Genomic DNA, 21050 nt, shown 5'->3' on the forward strand with positions numbered 1-21050 from the left:
ACCTCAGCCCTTCAGATGTTTGTGACCTACAACTCCCATGATCCCTAGCTAGCAGGACCACTGGTCAGAGATACTGGGAATTGTAGTCTCAAAACATCTGGAGGGCCAAGGTTGAGGAAGCCTGGCTCAAGGCAGCATTGGGGGACCTGTGGTCCTCCAGATGTTGCAGGACTATCCCTGACAGTTGACTCGTGCTGATAGGATGCCCCTTTTCCCCACAGCTCTGTGTGGGGAAAAGGAGTCCCCTAACAACTCTCAGCACCCTTAACAAACTACAGCAGGCATAGGAAAACTTGGTTTTGTTCTGTATGCTGTTGTTTTCAATCAGCCTGAAAGGCTAAGGTTATCCTGCATCGGGCTTCCTCAACCTTGGCCCTCCAGATGTTTTGAGACTACAAATCCCACCACTGGTCCTGTTAGCTAGGGATGATGGGAGTTGTAGTCCCAAAACATCTGGCAGGCCGAGTTTGCTTATGCCTGAACTACAGCTCCCAGGATCCTTTTGGAGAAGGCAGGCCTCTTTAAAGTCGTACCATCGCGCTTTAAATGTGTGGTGTGAATGTGGCCTATATCAGCTTTTTAAGCTTGTACTAGCAGGGCTCCTCCTGCACTCTTGAGATAGGAATGTAAATGCATGCACAATATTAGTAACAGTAATAATAAGAATACTCCCGTGTGACGGATAAACAGTAGCCGGTGTTAACACAAACATGCTGGGTGTGCCTGGTGAAATGCAGTTGCCCTTTGTCCCAGAGTCTCACAATTTTCCCGCGGAGATGGCAGCAAGCCTATATATTTTGGATTAGATCACCTGTCATGTGTTATTCCTTACATAATTGTTTCTGTAACCCACCATTATCCTTATGATTGTTCTTGCTCCATTATCCACTTAGCCTTGCCTAATGCATGTGCCACAGGGAGAATGCAGGAAGGGGGGGGAGCTGAATCAATGGAGGGCTTTTAGTAATAAAGAGACGAGCACCATACCAAAATACAAACAAGAAAGCAATTTAGCATCCTCCCCTGCAGCAGGTGAACAGGAGGAGAACATGCTAGTAGCGTTATATGTTTGAGGCCAAGAAGAGGCTTATAATTGCATCTCAACTTCAGGAGCCATTATTTTGCCTAGTTAGTTCTTCTTTCAGCCTGGATCTCTTTCAATTTTTTTCCCAAGAAGAAATTGATTGCCTTATAACCTAAAATACAGGACTGGAGGGGATTCTCCAGACCAGAAATGCATTTTCATCTCACCATGTTGTCCTAGGTAATAACATGCATTTATTTGTGTATTTTGAGGATTTATATCTCAGCTTTCTAGTCAAACGATCTCCAAGATAGTTTATATTATTTTGCCGCAATACAATGCAACATAACATGGTGACTTCCCATGTAATTCAATCAGCTCCAAGTGATGGGGCAGCCGGGGGGACATTCGCATCATGCATTTAAAGCAGCGTGACACCACTTTAAACCATCATGGCTTCTCCCAAAGAATTATGGGAGCTGTAGTTTGCTAAAGGTGCTGGGAATTGTTAGGAGAACCCTGTTTTACTTATTTGTTTAAATCTATATACAGTCAAACCTCGGTTGTCAAACGTAATCTGTTCCGGAAGACAGTTCCACTTCCAAAACATTCAACAACCGAAAACTGATAGCAGAAGCCTCAATACAACAGGAAAACTCAAAATGGAAGCTGCGTAGCACGTTTGGCTTCCGAAAATCGTTCAAAAACCGGAGCAGTTACTTCTGGGTTTTCAGTGTTTGGAAGCCGAGGTTTGACTGTACTGTCCTTCATCCAAAGATTGCCGGGCGGTTTACAGCATAAAACTACAAAATGAAAAAGACATAGCATAACAAACACAAACAGGAAAAAGCATTTAAAAGGCAATCGGTTGTTTATTCAGCCAAAGGCTTGGTGATAGAAGAAAGTTTTCACCTGGCGCCTAAAAGTATGTATTCCCCTCCCAGAGCTACTATTCCCAGAGTGGCCTAGCAATCAATCTCTCCTGCCCAGCCACATTTTTTTGCTGTTTTATTGCTGGTGGCAGCACAGGAGTTTTCTCTGTCACCTTCTCAACATGCCCCCCCCATCACACCAAGAAGGAACCAAGGGGATCCTTCTGGGCAAGGTGACTGGGTGACTCCCTGCACTGCTGCTGCTGCTACAGAAGTCCCATTAAATGTCATTTTAATACTATTAAAACTGTGGCTACAAATCCCATTTAAGCTTCATTAAAAAGTTACTTCAAAGTTGGCAGGGGGTTGGACTTAGATGATCCTTGTGGTCCCTTCCAACTTTACAGTTCTATGAACATTATTTACAACTTCTTCTTCTTCTTTTTTTTAAAAAAGCTTTAATTGTACTTTTAGCTGTGGCAATGAACCTCTGCAACAGCTGAGGCACAATCCTGGCCATTGCACTTCCTCAGAGAGGGGAGTTGAGGGGGCAGCAGCCAGTCTCATCTTGCCTCAGTGGGTGGGCTGCTGGTTATGTTGGCCACTGCAGGAGAGCAAGCAGGTTGGCTAGCCCATTGTAAAACAGGACAGCCAATTCTGAGACATGTGAGGGCCAATTCACTTCTCCTATCCATGCACCTCTGGCCGGAGAGAATTGTCCCATTTTGCTTCACAGTTAGGCCAGCCTAGAGAAGGGGTGATCTCTAAAGAATGTAGAGGACCATTGCAGCACTGGGCTGGGTGGAGAGGACCCTCCCCTCTCCATCTCTGGGCATTCCCCACTCAGCTTGGCTTAATTTCTCAGAAAAGTAAAGAAATTGGGGGTGGAGTGGGTAGAATCTGCAATTGATTTAACTTTGTGGGAAAACTGAGGCAGCAGAGCTACTTGGAAGGTTGGGCACTCCCGGATCCACCTTCACACCTCTTTTTAACAGTATGAAGCCACTCAATAACCTGAAAGACCACCCCAATTCATCCTGATTTGCTTCGCTATTTGGGGTACAGGCAGGGCGAATGCATACATATTGTACCTTGACTAAATAGGTTTGATATGTATGTGGTGATTGTTGGAATGGCTACTGATGTCACAGAAGGCATCAATGCCTCCTTAGTGAGGGAAATCAGTGATATTCCCATGTGAAGGAATCTGATGAACCAGCTGGACACTTTCTCCCCATTGAAAGGTTTCCGATTCCTCAAACACTGTTCATTACTTCCCTTCCTTTTTTTGTTTTTCAGCTTTCCCTCACCAGGAGGAGAAAATTCAAAGTGACGTGCAGGACATTATTCTGCAAGATTGTGATCTTTGAGGTGTGCTTCTGTCTGCAACATTTCAAGGTAACTCCACTCGTTTTGGTCAAGTAAAACGTGTCAAGGTGCCATAATGAGACAAATGATCTTCAGAGGTTTAATTAGGGGAGGGAGACCCTTTCAGTTAGTTTATTTTCATTCAATAGCCTAACATACAAAAACCGCTGAAACCAATAAAGTAATGGAGAACCTGAAAAAGGAGATCTGAAAGGCACCTTTGCAAAAAACAATTGATTTGCTTCATTTCATTGAAATGGCTGGTGCTTTGATGGTTCATATTTACAATAGCTTGTCCTGTTCTTCAGTGGAGTTGATATGTTGAAGTCTTTAGAACCATAAACTTGATCAGAACTTCCTGGGTAATAAACAGCGGATTTAAGATGTTGGCCCCCTCCTCACGATGCTACTGCAAGCCCAGCTGCGTGCCAATTTGTGCTAAAGACATCAAGAAATGTGTTCTTCATGCTCAAATGCCCTTGGAAGTTGAAAATAGTTCCTGGAAGCTCAATATGCAAACTGGATTCAGAGCCTTGAAGAATTTAGAGAGTGAAACACACACACACACAAACACACACGCACCAAAGAACACAACACCCTGACCTTCCCTAACAAAGGGCAAAGCTTGGATAAATCCATTATCACTATAGACAGGAGAGCTTTTTGGAGCTCAGAGGGTTGAGTTTCTTCTGTCTCTTTCACTGCTTTTGTAGAAAGATCAGAGAGTGAAACCAGGGGATGCTGATTGCATGTATAGTATATATACACATGCACACACAGAGAGAGAGATAAACTTAAAGCAATTTCAAAAACCCAAACGGGAAAGTTGCATGTTTTAGAAAAGATAGAAATAACACGAGGCCTCACAACTGCAGCAACACAATGACAGAGAAGAAGAAAAGGACCAAGTGACCTCCTGTATCGAAACAAGCACCCAATTTCTAAACATTGGGTCTAAGAAAGTTTTCTTTCCCATTAGCAGTTCTTTCATACCATTCCCATCACCTCCCCCCCCTTTAAATGTAGTCTCGAAATGGCATGGATCTGTTTTCCAGTAGAACAAGCATCATCGTTCCCGCTGTAAGCACCTTATTTTTATTTTCTTTGGTCCTTCGGCTCTTTAGGGTTGGTTTCAGTGTGGAGATCTGTTGGAGGGTCCTGCTCCCCTTTGTTTTATTCAAAGCATTGGCTAAAATAAATAAAAAAATAGTAATAAATTCTGGAAATGTAATCAAAAAGAAGGGAATTTTTTTTCCACATGTGGTGGACGTGCCCCAGAAGAAAAATATTCTGGGACATGATTTATGAGGAATTAGGTGGGAGGAAGGTGGGAGGAAGAATGGAATATCTGAGAAAAGGGCATGGCTAACTAACTGGAACACACCGCACTGCAACATTTTGTTGAAGTCCCACTTGTCTGTGTTACCAATTTGTTGCCCATGAACGACCTTTTCCAAAGTGATCCCATGGGTGCATACATGTGGAAGGATTTGCATCAGAACTGGTTATTCATATACTGTTTCCACAATCCACTGAGGATAATCCTAAATTCCTGCAGAGCCTGCTCACAGACTAATCACAAGAATAACATATTCCAACACAACCTTTCTACATGTGCAGTGGTACCTCAGGTTAAGTACTTAATTCATTCTGGAGGTCCGTTCTTAACCTGAAACTGTTCTGAACCTCAAGCACCACTTTAGCTAATGGGGCCTCCTGCTGCCGCTGCGCTGCCGAAGCACGATTTCTGTTCTCATCCTGAAGCAAAGTTCTTAAGCCAAGGTACTATTTCTGGGTCTGTAACCGAAGCGTATTTAACCTGAAGCGTATGTAACCTGAGGTACCACTGTAATCTACTCTCATAGAATGGCTTCGTTGAGGGCAGGGGGTCAGGTGGGTGAAATCATACTATGAGCATAAGGTAGTGCTGTGCAGAAAATGTCTTCCACTTTCTTTTACCTTTCTCTATCAGTTAATGAGGAAACAATGCTTTTGAAAATTATCAAAGGAGAGAGTGAAAAAAAAATAAGTGAAATTCTTATGTGTGGTATGCAGGGCTTTGGTTGTGCTTGCCTTACTTCTGAGGCAGCAAAGAAGTTTTCTTTAATTCCTCAAATCATCTTTCTGGTACTCTGCATATTACCACCTTCCCTGGATGCCTGTGCTTTGGGGAAACTTCTTGATATCCTTCACTGGGCTTTCTTCTAAGCATGAGAAGTTGGGGAGATAGCCTACTGTGCCCCGGCAGATGTTTATTATTTTTAAAAATCCATGTGGATTTTTTAAAAAGAAAAAGAAAGGTGAAATGAAGGCCTTCCCTTAAAAACAACATCAGAGAGTGCACTCAGGCGCCTCAGCCACCCTGAGGTTCTGTTTCAGGTAAAACTCCCAGGGAGAAATCCTGTCCCATGGGTGCCCCGCCCCCAAGGTTCAAGTTGCTCAGGCAGCTGGGGAGGCTGCAGAGCACCGTGGAAAGAAAAGACCACACCAGCACCACATATTTTAAGCATTATTATAAAACTTTAACAAGCATGGTTTTCCCCAAAGAATAATGGGAACTGTAGTTTGTTAAGGGTGCTGAGAGTGGTTAGGAGACACCTGTTTCCCTCACAGAGCTACAATTTCCAGATTGGCTTAACAAACAAACCCTCTTCCCAGGAAACTGTAAGAATTGTAGCTCTGTGAGAGGAATAGGTAATAACTGTGCTTTTAAATGTGTGGTGTAAATATGAGCACACTCGCTATCCATTTACATCTTGAAACGATAAGGTAGTCTCAGTCCAGCGCCAAGCAAAATTCTAAAGAAATTCTAAAGCACCCAGAGAATAATGCAGGAAAGTGGAAAGCTCTTTCACAGGGAAAGAAAAGTTTCAAGAAATTGATGGACAAATTTCAACACAGGGCTAAGTGGGTCAGGCTGGTTAAAACTAAAAAGATACTGCATCAACAGTAGTGTCCAGATCAAGAGAAGTAATAGTACCACTCTATTCTGCCTTGGTCAGACCACACCCGGAGTACTGTGTCCAATTCTGGGCACCACAGTTTAAGAAGGATGTTGACAAACTGGAACCTGTGCAGAGGAGGGCAACCAAGATGATCAAGGGTCTGGAAACTAAGCCTTACAAGAAAAGTTTGAAGGACCTGGGTATGTTTAGCCTGGAAAAGAGGAGACTGAGAGTTGTGATAGCCATCTTCAAATATCTTAAGGGCTATCACATGGAAGAGGGAGCATGCTTGTTTTCTCCTGCTCTTGAGGGTAGGACTTGAGGCAATGGCTTCAAGTTACAAGAAAGGAGATTCCGACTAAACTTTTGGAAAAACTTTTGGACAATCAGAGCTGTTTGGCAGTGGAACAGACTCCCACGAGAGGTAGTGGACTCTGTGGATATTTCACCCCTCCCTGTGATGGCCTGGGATTCCGAGTCTGAGAGTGAACCGGAGGAATCCCAGCTGGCACAGGAGTCCCCGCCTCCAGGGCCAGCTGAACTGAGGCAGGGCCTTGATTCTGAGGAGCCTGCACCTGGGCCGGATCCTCAGGAGCAGGCACCAGGTGAATCCATTCTGGCCCCAGAGGTGGTTGAGGACTCAGTGCCTGCGGGTGAGTCTCCCCCTGGGCCCAGTAACCCTTTAGCCTCTCCTGAACTGCAGAGGCTTAGGGCAGAGAGGCGAAGGGAACTGGTTTCTCCCAGGAGGAGTGCTCGCCTTAAGGCCAAGGGAGGCGGGGCTCCTGGGGGCCAGGACCGCCCCTGGCCTCAGAGAAGATAAAGGCCAGTCAGCCCGGTCCCAGGTTGCGGGAGCAATGTCGTCGTTGAAGAGCTGTTTCGGCCAGCATCCAGTCCTGTTCCTCCAGTGTTCCTGTTCCCCGCCCGGCTTCCTGCTTCTGATCTTCGAGTATTCCTGTCCCTGCCCGGCTCCCTGCTACGGACCTCGCCTCGCACCTTGTGGACTATTTCCAGGCTAGTGACTCAGGACTGAACCTTGACTACGGTAGCAGTAACCGTCCCCCCGGGTCCAGCACACTCCCATTGCAAGAATCTACTGACAATGTCTTCAGAAAGGAGGGGGCGGAATCTGCTCATCGCTTCTTCCGCTCCAGCCTGACTCTGTGAGAGTCTAAGTGTTATCTGTGTAGAGATAAGATGACTGCTTAAGCAACTGCAGTCCAGTAGCCTCCGATAGTCGTTAGTCTTTAGTTTATTTCTAGTTTGCAGTAGCTGCAAAAGAATAAAGAAGTTATGCTTCAGAGCCGTCGTTCGTGTAGTTCATACTCTGCTGTGCTCCGCTGACTTTGGAACTGAGTTTGGTGCTCACAGCTCAAAGTTGTGGGTCCATTGCACTTAGACCTGCTTCCTGCAGTGGAAGGTCTCTGGAAGTGTTTTCCCAGCTCGCCTGGCCCAGTCGGGGCTGAAGAGGATGAACCCAGTTGTTGGCACTGGCTCAAAGGTGAAGCTGACAGACTCTCCTTCCTTGGAGGTTTTTAAGCAGAGATTGAATGGTCATCTGTCATAGATGCTTTAGCTGAGATTCCTGCATTGCAGGCGGTTGGACTAGATGACCCGGGTCCCTTCCAACTCTAAGATTCTGTGATTCTATGAAGAGCTTGAAAAGGCTCTCTCCACACTGAGTGAATCAGCAGAAAAAAACAGCAAATGCAATTCAGTGGAAACAAGTCTAAAATTATGCACATTAGGGGAAAAAACAACAATAAACCTACACACAGAGAGATACTCTCATGGGGTTTGAACTGGTAGTTATTGATCTGAAATGAGACCTTGGGGTTGCAGTGGACAGCTTGGTGAATATGTTGACCCAGTGTGAAAAATTTGAATTCCGTGCTAAGGATCATAATGAAAGGAACTGAAAATAAAACTGCAAATATCATGCCATTACAGAAATCTATGGTGCAATTGGGGCTTTTTTTCAGCCGGAACTTGCCAGAACTCAGTTCCAACACCTCTCAGGTGGGCAACATCACCACTCAAAGAGGACGAGGGAGAGGTTCATGCGGAGTTCTGGCACCTCTTTTTCTAGAAAAAATAGCACTGGGTGCAGTGCCAATTGGAATACTGTGTGCAGTTCTGACCGCCTCACCACACACAAAAAGGGTATTTTAGAGCTGGAAAAGGTTCAGAAAGGAGGAACCAAAATGATCAACAGGGTGGAACAACATTCCTATGAAGAAAGATTACAACATTCAGTGCTTTTTAGTTTGGAGAAAAGCCAACTAAAAGACATGATAAGAGCATAAAGTTATGCATGGTGTCAAAAAATTGAATAGAGAAAAGCTCTCTCTCTCTCTCTCTCTCTCTCTCTCTCTCTCTCTCTCTCTCTCCCCCTCCCTCCCTCCCTCCCTCCCTCCCTCCCTCCCTCCTCTCATAACACATGAAGAATCTCTAGACATCCAAGGAAGCTGCATGTTGGATGATTCAGGACAGAAAGTACCTCCTAACACAAAAAAGTGCTTCCTAATTTCATTAAACAATGAAATTTGCTTCCACAAGAAGTAATGACGGCCAGCAAATTGGGTGGCTTTAAAAGAGGGTTAGACAAATTCCTGGTTATCAATGGCTACTAGCTACGGTTATGTTGTTCTGTCTCCACTGTCAGAGGAAATTTGCCTCTGATTGCCAGTCGCTGGAAATCACATGCGAGGAAGTGCTGTTTTTCCTCTGGTGCTGCTTTGAGGCTTCCCATAGGCATCTGGTTGGCTACGGTGAGAATGGGATGCTTGGCTTAGATGGGCCACTGGCCTGATCCAGCAGCTTCTTCTTATTTTCTTTTTTTATAATAATTTTTAATTATTTTTACACATATTTTTAAACATAACATCCAACTTATATATAACATAACATACATTTGGCTATAACAGCCTAAGACTTCCATCCTCCTCGCCTGATGGTTTTCCAACTTACTTTCTGATATTGCCTTTTGTTATTATAGTTATTACTGTTAAATAAACAGATTATAAATTATACTTCGCAAAAATTGATAAAATTAACCTTACAAAACTTCTTGTAGCCCTACTAGTGATGTTAGTTGTTTACAATTGTCTTTTAGATACACCATAAATTTATTCCAGTCTTTCAGGAAAGGCTGGGTTTGCTGGTTCCGAATTTTCCCAGTTAATTTTGCCAACTCGGTGTAATCCATCAATTGCATCTACCGCTCTTCCTTCATTGCTATCTCTTCCTGCTTCCATTGTTGGGCTAATAATCTTGCTGCAGTTGTTGCCTATAAAAACATTTTTTTTATCTTGCTTATGTATTTCATTACCTACAATACCAATTAAGAAGGCTTCTGGTGTTTTTTTACAAATGTATATTTCAACAATTTTTTTTAGTTCATTATAAACCATTTCCCAGAAAGCCTTCACTTCGTTACAAACCCACCACATATGATGAAAGGTACCCTCTTTCTGCATTTCCAGCATTGGTTATTTGTTCTGAACATTTTTGCTAATTTCGCTGGTGCTATGTACCATCTATACATCATTTTCATTATATTTTCTTTAAAAGAACTGCAAGCCATAAAATTTATTCCATCTTTCCATAGTTTTACCCAATCTTCTAACTGTATATTATAACCAATATCCTTAGCCCAATGTATCATAACTGATTCTTCTTATTTTCTTGCTAGCACAGAGTGCTTTTCTAGAAGGGGCCTTTTCTCTTAATGGTGTACTGATATATTAATAAGTAACATATTCAGTAGCATTTTCTACATCTCATTTGTCAGCCTATAACTATTGGCAAAACATTTCATTTTGGGATACTTCTACAGTAATGAAGATCTTCACTGGTATTTATTCTATAGATACTCAATTGCAAGATTTCACCAATAACACTTCCAAATTCATCATCAAACTGGGAAAAATTATTGTTGGTGGTGGGAGTAGGAAAGGTTAAAAGTACTGAGAGAACTCAGGACACCAAGATGACTTTGGAAACACAGATCAAAAACAAAGAGACTGGAAGTATAATTAACTCCATTACTGCTCAGTCAAATGAAAACATCCGTGACACCCTTCCTTATTTATGACAGCAGCAAATAGCTCTATTCTCTGGCTGGTTATTGCTGTAGGACAGCATTGGTTCTATGGGAGATGAAATGGAAACAAGCCTGCTAATATTTATGTCACCAAGATCAGGTTATAGATACAAGATTTATGCAAAAGTTGCATTAAAAAAAAATCACCCCTCAGTAGCTTTTTATGTCTTCATTCCACAATCCTTCTCCAACAGTAAACAAAATAGCTTTTAGATTTCAATTTTGCAAGTAATATTATGGAATTATAGCAGGCTTTCTTTAGCTGACTGCGGCTGTATTTCCATTATAGGGATATTTGGCCAACCTTTACAATCTGCCCCCACCCCCAATAGGAATTAAAAGCGGCTGCTGATATTTATGAATACAGTTATGATTTGCATTGGAGGAAGGCTTCTAAATTACTGGAATCCAAGATTGTATGAGAAGATCAGGGCATGCTTGTTATATGAAGACCTATTTCAGGCAACATTTCTAGGGCAGGAGCCAAATATGACAGGGTTGAGGGCTGTGGGTCCCCTTAGCATGCCATCAAAGTAGGACTTGGGGGCAGATGTCTGGAGCCCCACTCAACAGAATACATGGGGGGTTTCCAGATTTAACATAGCACATTACAGTGATGTAAAGGGAGGTTTAAGTGAACACCCTCTAATATACGTGATGGAAACTCTCCAGATCACTATAGCACTAAATCTTATAATGAGAACTTCTCTTAGAATTATCCAAATTGTAATGGCGGGGACATATTGGTGCCTGGGACAAAGTGACATGCCACATTTGCTTTTCTCAATCTCTACATTGTCTTTGAGTTGGTTTCTAGACATTCATTATGTATTCACTTGGTTTCAGGGCAAAGCTATCAGCTTGTTCACTGGAACATGCTGGTCTGACACTCTAACGGGCCACAGCCAGTCAGTGGGTATAGTTTTCAGGTAGATGGTACAATGGTCTGACCGCTTTCAGTGTTCCTATGTTCCTCCTTCGCATGCAGGTTCAGTCCCTGGGTCGTGCAGTTCTAGGTTGCCCAGATATCTGACTACTCATAGACTGAAAAGGGACAACTGCTTTGGGAGGACTTTCGGTTTGAAAAGCAGCACAGTGTCTTAAGTAATACAATATTTGTTTGAATCGCCATTCCACATAAATATTTATTATTGGGGGAACAGAAGTCGATCCTTTTGTTGCACCTTTAACTGCTATACTTCTGGAAACAAATGGTGGCCAGGATAAATCCGACAGGAGCTTTTGATTTACAACATCTTCCTTGAATGAATATTCAGGTTTCCATTTATTTCTGAGACAGGTGGAATTTGGCAGATTTAACATCCGGTACAAATGCTCTCACTGCAGCTTTATGAAATACAGCTGGAAACATATTGGGGGACCAGATGCAACTGGGAGAAGAGGTCTGCCTTCTTCTGGCAATGTTGTCTTCTGCACAGCTTCGAGGCTTTAAAAGGTGCTCACCACACTCACTGTGACCACTTTGGGCCACACCTCATCTCATACCACTCACTTTGACATGCAGCCCAAAGCAAGCTGGGTCAACGCATCCCAAAAATGGTTTAGCCACCCCAATTTAAAGGTACTGTTTTGCTTTGCATTCTTGTCTGAGATAATATAGGGCACTGTAGTGTTAGGATTGTATGCTGACATGCCAATATTAACCAGAGGAAAGCTGCTTTCATTAATAATCACTATGGATCGGTTATTTATGTTACCGCCTTGGACTACAATGTTCACTGCTGTGAATGCAACAGTAATTAAAATGATGTAATGTGCACATAATGAGTATGAGGTTTAGTGCACTTGAGGGGCTGTGTGTGTTTATGCATATGCAGAAAATATTTTTTAATCTCTCCTCCCAATGCTCTCTCTCTCTCTCTCAGACACACACACATGTGAAACTGTCCTTCCAAGATGACTGCTTGTAGGCCAATTCCGGTGGAGTGTGCGTGTGTGCTTTAAAGTCCTGTCATAAAATCTCTAAAAGGGGTTTTTCATAGAGACATGATAATTTATAATACTTCTGCCGTTTTCAATTATTCAGATGTTCATAGCCCAACAAATTGAATAATGAATGGAATAATGAATTGAACCCTGACAAGATGATAACAGAAAATGTTATGAGTAGTCACTACACAGTGAAGCCCCCATACTGGGGGGGAGTGGGGGAGGAATCCCTGAAAGAAATCAACTTGTTTGAAGGACTCGTTTTCTCTTCCAAGTTCAAATACTTACACTGTGAGGAGGAAATCTGTCTAGGGCTTAGCCATTAACAAATAAATATTAAAGATGAACACCTGTAAAACAATTTATTTGATGGGGACTAAACAGTGAATCAAAATCACAAATAGCCCGGTTATATTTTCGAAGGGTGTAGCTTATGCATTTCATTATTGCTTTTGCCACAGCGAGAGAGAGAAGGACAGCCATATAAATTCTTAAACACTGTAGCTCCAGGCTCAGCCTTGGAGGACGGATGATATTGCACAGATGCTCTAATACACAGGTTTCCTAACAGTATTAGAGGCATTTGCATCAACACTGCAAGGCGGAAGGTTCAATAATAAAAATGATAAACATGCTTCTCAGGTAGGAGGGTAAGCCATGCATATTTGTATCTCCAAGCCAGGAGTGTAAAAGATGAAGGTTATGCTCAGGCAGTTAGCATAAGTCGCATCAAGAATTGCGTTTTAGGATGACTGTTTCCGTCCAAGTAAACGGAAAACTCAAATAGAAGTACATTATCTCTACATATAATGGTCATTTCCCAACATTCAGTCTCTTTGTTACATTCTGAGATGTAATGCTCGGAGTGTGTGTCAAAGAAAATGACAATCTGCAACAGATGGTTAAGGAAGCAATGCAGTTGCAATGCATAGCAATGGTTCAACCCAGGATTGCTGTGGGACAGCAGAGGAATGGAGTACAAGAGCTGTGAGCCAAATTATAGGAGGTCCTATATGTCCTTGATTGGCCACATTTTCTGTCAGAAGTAGCAAGCGCAAGGGGCTCCAACCCACACCAGGATTTCCTCTATATAAGAAAAAGGAAGGGGTAAGAGATGGCCCAAAATGTGCCTGCTAACAGGGATGTTTTCCAGGTTTCAGTTGTTTTAATGATGTGGCAATTCCACACCCACCCACACCAAAATCCATGGAACTTCCTTGAAGGAAAGAAAATGACCTTCTAGGAAACATTTTTAAAGTACAAAATCCCTTCATGCATTTGGAAAACAGTCTTCTCTTGATATCTGGTGAGAGGGATGTGTGTGATATCTGAGATGGTTTTCAAAGATTCTTTGAGTCATTTTGTTCTTTTAATGGGAGCTCTATATAGGAAGAGAAAACATCCTATTTTATCCTCAGCTGCTTTGCAAAGCCTAGCCTTTTTTCCCTTCAAGTGGCTTCTTTAAAGCAATAGATTTCTGTTCTTAAGAGGCCACTGGTGGATAATGAAGAGCCTTTGGCAAGACTGCTGTGCAGCTCTATTTGATAAGCGTTTTGTATTGTTTTGGTCAGTGTTCATTGTCATATTGATTATGCCTATGAATGAGTTGTGCCTTTTTCACAAATGATCCCTCTTCTTAAAAATCCTGGCTTGTGGGGAAGGGGAACCAGCCCTTTCATAACAGGGTTGCACACTTATTTCCCTATTATTCTTATTCTTATTTTAAGTTTACAATTATTCAGCTGCTCTGAATGCTTCTGACCCCCTTTTGTAGCATGGGATAAGAAACTCTCCACATCTGCAAGGTTATGTCAACGATGCTTGGAGTTGTAGTCTGGGAACACGTGGAGGGCCACAGTTTCCCCACCTGTAAGAAGAGCCCTCTTGGATCAGATCCTAGGCCCATCTAGTCCACCATCTTGGAGTGAATACTTTGAATAATCCTTTTACATATAGCTGGCAGACAGAGAATTGAAAGCCCTTTTTATTTTCTCTCTCTTTCCCTTTCATTCCTTTCCTTATTCTTTTGTTGCTTTTATCTCCCTGCTTTTTCTTCTTTTTTCCTTTCTTTTCTTTTCTTTTTTGGGGATTTTTGGTGTGTGTTCTCTACTCTGGGTCACTGAGGGGATTATGCACACATGAAAGCGAAGGACCCTGTGTGAGAGGCAGGGAAGGGAAGATCTCTTGGGGTGAGAGCTGGGAGGATCCACCCCTTCTGTGTGAGACAAGGATTAAGATCAATTTTTATTTATTTATTAAATTTGTATGCCACCCTTATACCCATAGATCTCAGGGTGGTTCACAACATAAAATCACAATATTAAATATCTATCTTGGAGAGAGGGCGTTGTATTTTCTTCACTCTTTTTATTATTATTACTTTGTTTTTTATTGTATTGTACGCTGAAAAAAGTTTCAATAAAAACTTATGGGCTGAGAGAAAAGTCTACCTTTCTGTTTCCCACAGTGGTTATGCAGAAACCCATGGGAAGTCCACAAGCAAGACACAAGTGCAATAGTCCTCTCCACTTGTCATTGCTATTAGAAAATCACATCTCCAGAGTTCACAATGCAATTGTGAGTACAATTGCAGAATATTTAATTATTAGTATTAAATTTACCACGCACCCTTTTCTAGCGGGTCCCGGGGTCGGTTACAACAATGTACAATTCAGAATATAAAACAGTTAAAACAAATCCTTACGTCAATAAAGGCTAGTAGTAGTTAAAACAAATTAGTCATAGAAATAGAGTGGGGCCCAAAAACACACATCTCAGGTATCGAAGAGCCTCATAAAGAGGCATGTCTTCAGCATTCACTGAAAGCCGTATAGTGAAGAAGCCAAACACGCCTCTGTAGGGAGAGAATTGCACAGCTTAGGCGCTGCCACAGAGAACGACCTCTTCTGGGCCACCCACTGAACTTCAGAGGGAGGCAGAACTACCAATAGGGCTCCCCCTGTTGACATTCCTACCTGAAAGCATCTGTAGGTAAGGAGGGGTGGTGTCATCTTTAAGATATTTGCTGCCGTCACACAGCTTCATTTCTAATCAGTGCATGTCCCGTCACTTCCTGCTGAACTCCTGTAACTTTTTATACCACCAATATTCCAGTCCCTCCAAGTGTCCCTATTTTCTAGGGGCGTCCCTGATTTAGAGAAGCCATCCCAGTTTCTGCTTTGATCCTGGAATGTCCCACTTTTCCTTAGGATGCCCCAATTTTCATTGGAGAAATGCTGGATGGTATGGAGTTATCTGACCCCCGAGGCATCTGAAGGCAATCCTGCATAGGGAAGCTTTTTCTAATGTTTTATTATGTTTTTATATAAGTTGGGAGATGTCCAGAGCGGCTGGGGCAACCCAGTAAGATGCGTGGGGTATAAATAGTAAAATTTCCATTATGGAATGGGGTGTCCCTATTTTCATCAGAGAAATGTTGGAGGGTATGATATTCAGGTTTATTTTTGCCCTGCTTTTGTTGTGCTGCAGCCCTTCTGGGCAGCAGTAATGTTGTAGACTAGCCCAGGGCAGGGACGGACTTTGGCCTTTCAAATTTCTGTGGCGCCCTATGCAAGGCCTTCCATTCTATTCAATTCAGCATGTCATCATTGTGATGCCCTGCAGTGCCCCCTAGGCTTGGTACCCAGTGTGGCAGAACTGCCCTAAATCCGCCTCTGCCTTGGGAAACCACCCCAGAACAAACAAAAGCAGAACTTATCCACCACTAATGCACTGTTATCAGAATATACTCACAATAAAACAGCAGACTGGGGAGGCGCTAATTTAGTCCTACAGCACCTTGCCTACTGCTCCCCTGCCTCCTAAGGCGCCTCGTTCACTTTGTCTCATGGTAGGGCTGGCCCCACCTCTGCCTGTAAAGGGAAAAAAACAATGTCCTCATTCTGACGTCTTTAATTATATGTTTCCCCTTCCCCCCAAAAGCATATTGGAAATCACTGGCGGACATTTTCAGAGTGATGTTCTCGTACAGCTGGTGCAATTAACGCTGTCTGACAGTTTTCTCCCCAGCTGGCTCATAAGGCTTGTTTGTTCCTTCCTATTAGTATTTTAAAGGGGTGTGTGTGTTATTGTTTTCTGGAGGCTTAGAATGACTATCCTGCCCCAAGCTGAGGGCTTTACTTCCAGCAGCCTAACCTCTGCTTGCAGAGATTAGAAAGGGGATAAGCTCCGCCTGATACCACCACGGTTGCGCCTGTGCAAATCTCCCCATAGAACGCAGTCAGGATTTGTCATGTGCACATTTTATTTCCCAGCAAAACAAAACCACCACAAGCTAATGGTTTATGACCTAAAGGCTAGTCCCTCCTGCATAATGGGAAGAAATATCCACACACAAAAAGGAGGACAGATTTGAGTTGGTGTGTCCTTATGCGCTGCCCGCTGTGGTAATTGCATGCCTTCACACTGTCGTTCTTCAGATGTTGTCACAGATTGTTCTGTGTCGCCTTGCTGTGCTCTGATAAATAGATGCTGCCGTTCTGGCGGGGCTGACGTGATTCCTCTGCCCATGGTGGCTCTCCAAAGCCACGGAGTGCTTTGAGATCTGGAGAGATGAAAGACTTTCCCCTGCCTCCCCTCCCTCCGAATATCGGCTATTATGTGATTTCAAATATCCTTCAGTGCGCCAATGCTTCTCTTTCTAGGAACGGCAGTACAGAGAACGGTTATTTCGCAGGAGGGACATATTCCGGGAGTCCTGCACTTGTCCAATTCCCTATTTGACCCCAAACATAAGGATAATGTCTGAGTGTCAAAAGTAAAAGTGAGCGAGAGGCAGAGAGTTCTTGAAGGAAGTAAAAAGAGAGAGAAAAGCTTTCACTGAGTCTTAAGGCGCTTCCCTCCCACCTCGAGATACTGTTAAATCATCACTGTCAGGGATGACTTTTATCCCAAGGGCTACTAAAAATTATTTGAGGAGGATTTATCTTTTATCTTTTCCCTTACCTGGGTGGTGCCTGAGTCCTCACGGCTTGCAGTCTTTTACTCCTTCCTCTCCCAAGGCCATGGTGTAAATCATTCTGCTACAGCCACAACCACACTGTAACAAGGAGGTAGCTTTCTTCTGATGAGATGTATTGCTTTCTGTAGCTCCCTAATGCCAGCTAACGTTTCCCTAAATTTAGCTATCCAGTATAAGTTCCAAGGAATTCAAGGGGCCTTGTGGTGGCACAGCCCCTTCTCCTGGATGCTCCCAGTGGGTGACTAGTAGATCTCACAGAGGCAGCACTGCATATTATGCAAGACATTGGAGCTACCCCTCAAAAAACAGCATTACAGTGGTACCTCGGGTTAAGAACTTAATTCGTTCTGGAGGCCCCTTCTTAACCCGAAACTGTTCTTAACCTGAGGTACTATTTCTGGGTTAGCGGAGTCTGTAACCTGAAGCATCTGTAAGCTGAGGTACCACCGTACTGTGTGTTGCTGAGTTCGCCCACATAAAGGCATCTTCTGTACCCCAGTGCTAGTCTATTTTGCGCCATAGGTAAGGCACAGGTGCACCCCCCTTAAAAAAATGGCTAACCTCGGTTTTCAAAAACTTGTAGAAATGATAAAATTATTCAAAATATAAAATATTATCACGAATTTATGGGGTAGAACAAAAACTAATCATAGAATCGTAGAGCTGGAAAGGACCCTAAGGATCATCTTGTCCAACTGCCTGCAATGCAGCTGTTCCATTCAGGATTCGAACCTGCAACCTTGGCATTATCAGCACAACACTATCCAGGTGTAATCTATATGAAACCATGTCCCTCAAAGGGGAGCACGGCTCCCCTCTGAGGTCTGCGCCCAAGGCATCTGCCTGGTTGGTCTAATGATAGCACTGGCCCTGACCCCATGAACCATATATTGAGATGCAATTCTGCATCTGAGTTACTTCATATTAGGGATTCCTGTGCAAAATTTGAGATCTAGCCAGCAGAGCTATGCAAAGATTTACTGAGAAGCGGCCAATTAATGCTCATATTTTACAGGTGAGGATCGCTGAGGTTCAGGCAGAAGTGATTAGCACAAGGCAGCTATAATGGTTTAAAAAAACACACACAAAAACTTGCTCTGGATTTAAACTATTTGCAATCAGAAACCTTTCCCAATCTGTTGAGGGTGATAAATAAATAAATATTTATTATTTATACCACACCCATTTGACTAATCAAGCTGTAGATTAGTCTACCTTTTGCCCATGCCTAACTTACACCACCACAAGGTGGGTCTCTCCCCCCCCCCCAATTAATATGGTGTTTAGCACAATGCTCCTGTGTTTAGCCCCTGTGTTTAGCCAGTGGCGTAGCATGGGGGGTGCAGGGGGGGCCGGCCGCACCAGGCGCAACATCTGGGTTCTCTGCCCCTACTAAAATCCACGGGTTAGGGGGCGCAAATTACTTGCCTTGCCCCGGGTGCTGACAACCCACGCTACGCCACTGTGTTTAGCTCCTGGTCCCTGTAGGCTGCTGCTTGAACAGGAGGTCCATAGAAATATTGGTGTGAAATTTAACCCTTCCAGCGAACACAAGCTCTGTTGCGGTTTCACACCAGCAGCATAAAAGGGAAAGCTGAGGAGACAGAAACATATCTGTGATCATTAGGACAAATCTAGTTGTCTGCACATTACAGAAAATGAGTCGCTTTTTAGAAAGGGCTTTTAATTGCTTAATCTCAGAAATGTGGACAATGGCATACGTGTTTTATTTTAGGGTCTATCTAGCCCACTCAGAAAATGTAATGGACCTAATTTTCATTTAGTGTAGGTCTGTGCAGTTCCTAAAACATCTAAATGGCTATTAATTTAATCAGGTAATTTAACTATACCTCCAGAAAAGGCCACTAGCTAGTTGTCACGCATTGATTATGAGGATGACATTTCTATCCCATGATGCCAGAGGCACACTTTGATACATCATTTTCTTTTTGAAGGTTAAACTCAGATAACCTGCCTTTGGCATTTAATTAGCTACATATTAAACACTCTTTTAATAATAAAATGATTAAAAATTTTATTGCTTCTCAAATGAGGCCCTTTTAGATAGATTTAATGACTTGGTTTGAGCACTGTAGTTTGTGAACCAAACCTTAGGCCAGGATGTGTTCTAATGATATGCTTTACAGCTTGCAAAATCTGTGTTTTATTCAAATGGCTGCCATAATCATTTTGGGCAAAACTTATAATGCTATCTTCTGTGTTTTTAAGTTGAACTGTTAAATGTCATTGAAAAAGTACACAGAACCTTTTTGATTTTCTTTTAAAAAAGCAAAAAATTGGTTCAGTTCAGCACTAATAGTATGTGGACCTTTGGCAAAATTTGTGTCCTGGATGCTATGCACACAAAAGTTTATTGTGGAAAGGTCTGTTTTTTGGTGTGCCTGTAAAACCATATCATTCTACCGGCAATGAAGAATCATGAGGTAGCTGATCATTTTTGGTCCTTAGTTAACAAAACAAACAAAATCTGCACAAGGAAAAAAATCCTTGAAGAATAACTGTGATATGAAATTTCCATATTGGTTGAACAGTAAACAAACTAGTTTACAACCTAAAGAGGTGGTGTGGTTTCAGTCTGTGACTGATATTTATATATATAATTTAAGGTGTTTATATACCACCTTATATTACTCATTTTTATTTATATATATAATTATGTGTCCAAAAAAGTTATAATCGTCCATTGCATAAATCAGTTAAAATTAATAACAAAAACAGGAAACACCCTTTAAATTGGTCTGTCTTTATTAGGTTGTATTCAACTAATATTTACTCAGAGTAGACTAACAGGTCCTTTAATTGCAATGGGTCTACTCTAAGTAAAGGTTAGTTGCAAACAACCCAATAAAGACATGTAAAAAAGAGGGCTTTCCTTTGTTACCAAGGACATGTAGTCCGTTGAGAAACCCTTGATAAGCTTGCTAGAAAAACCTCAGAATTTTTCCAAGCGGTGGTTTAAAAAACACAGCATGCTAGTTCAGTTTTCCTGAATAAAAGCTTTGAAAGTTCATTCCCCCTGGAAAGTATGTGGTACTAGGCTCCAGCAGCCTTTTTAAAGTAGCATGTATTTCATTGCCTGAGAGTCACACAAAGACAGACCTTTGCTCTTTCACCTCCAGTTAGGAGAAGCATCTGAGGCTTTCCTTGTGCAATCTTTATGGAAACGCAATGTTTCTGTTAACTTTGTAAATTTATGTTATGCAAAGCCAGCAATTCTCCCTTCTGCAATTTAGAGGGCAGCCTGTGGAGCCTGGCAGGTACAACGTGAGGAGGTGGAAGGAGGTCTGAAAGGGCTTGGAAGGCTGCTAATTTACAATGCCTAAAAAAAAACCTAAACTGTAAAAATGCCAGCAGAGCTAACAGCAACGAAAGTTAAGCAGGGATACTCTGTGCAGTTGAGGACTTAAGAGAAGGGCTGTAGCTTAATGGTAGACCTTTGGATGCAAACGGTCCCTCGTTCCATCACTGGCAGCTCCCGGTAGGGTTGGAAATGTCTCTTGCCTGAGACCAGGGACAGCCATCATCAGTCATTGCAGATAGTACTGAGCTCCCTGGACTGATAGTATAAGGCGGCTTCCTATGTCCTGATTTAAATCAGCCCTTTGTGGGGAAGGCCACACCTCAGTGGTAAAGAATCTGCGTTGCATTCAGAAGACCACATCTTTACCAGTTACTCTGGCTCCCAGTGGAGTTTCGGGTCAGGTTTAAGGTGCTGGTTTTGACCTTTAAAGCCCTTTGTGGCTTAGGTCCCTCGTACTTACGGGACTGCCTCTCCTGGTATGCCCCG

At 42.8% G+C, this 21050-nt stretch overlaps 1 long non-coding RNA gene across 1 annotated transcript in view; it reads left to right on the forward strand.

Moving 5' to 3' along the window:
- The window catches only part of LOC309366091, a 42508-nt gene that overhangs the window by 8137 nt on the left and 13321 nt on the right, over nt 1-21050 (forward strand). Inside the window, exon 2 of the long non-coding RNA XR_014166493.1 lies at nt 3196-3294. This is a non-coding gene — a long non-coding RNA (uncharacterized lncRNA). The remainder of the gene's footprint in view (nt 1-3195; nt 3295-21050) is intronic.

Source organism: Podarcis melisellensis (assembly GCF_964234715.1).
Source record: "Podarcis melisellensis genome assembly, chromosome: 3".
NCBI classification, from domain to species: domain Eukaryota; kingdom Metazoa; phylum Chordata; class Lepidosauria; order Squamata; family Lacertidae; genus Podarcis; species Podarcis melisellensis.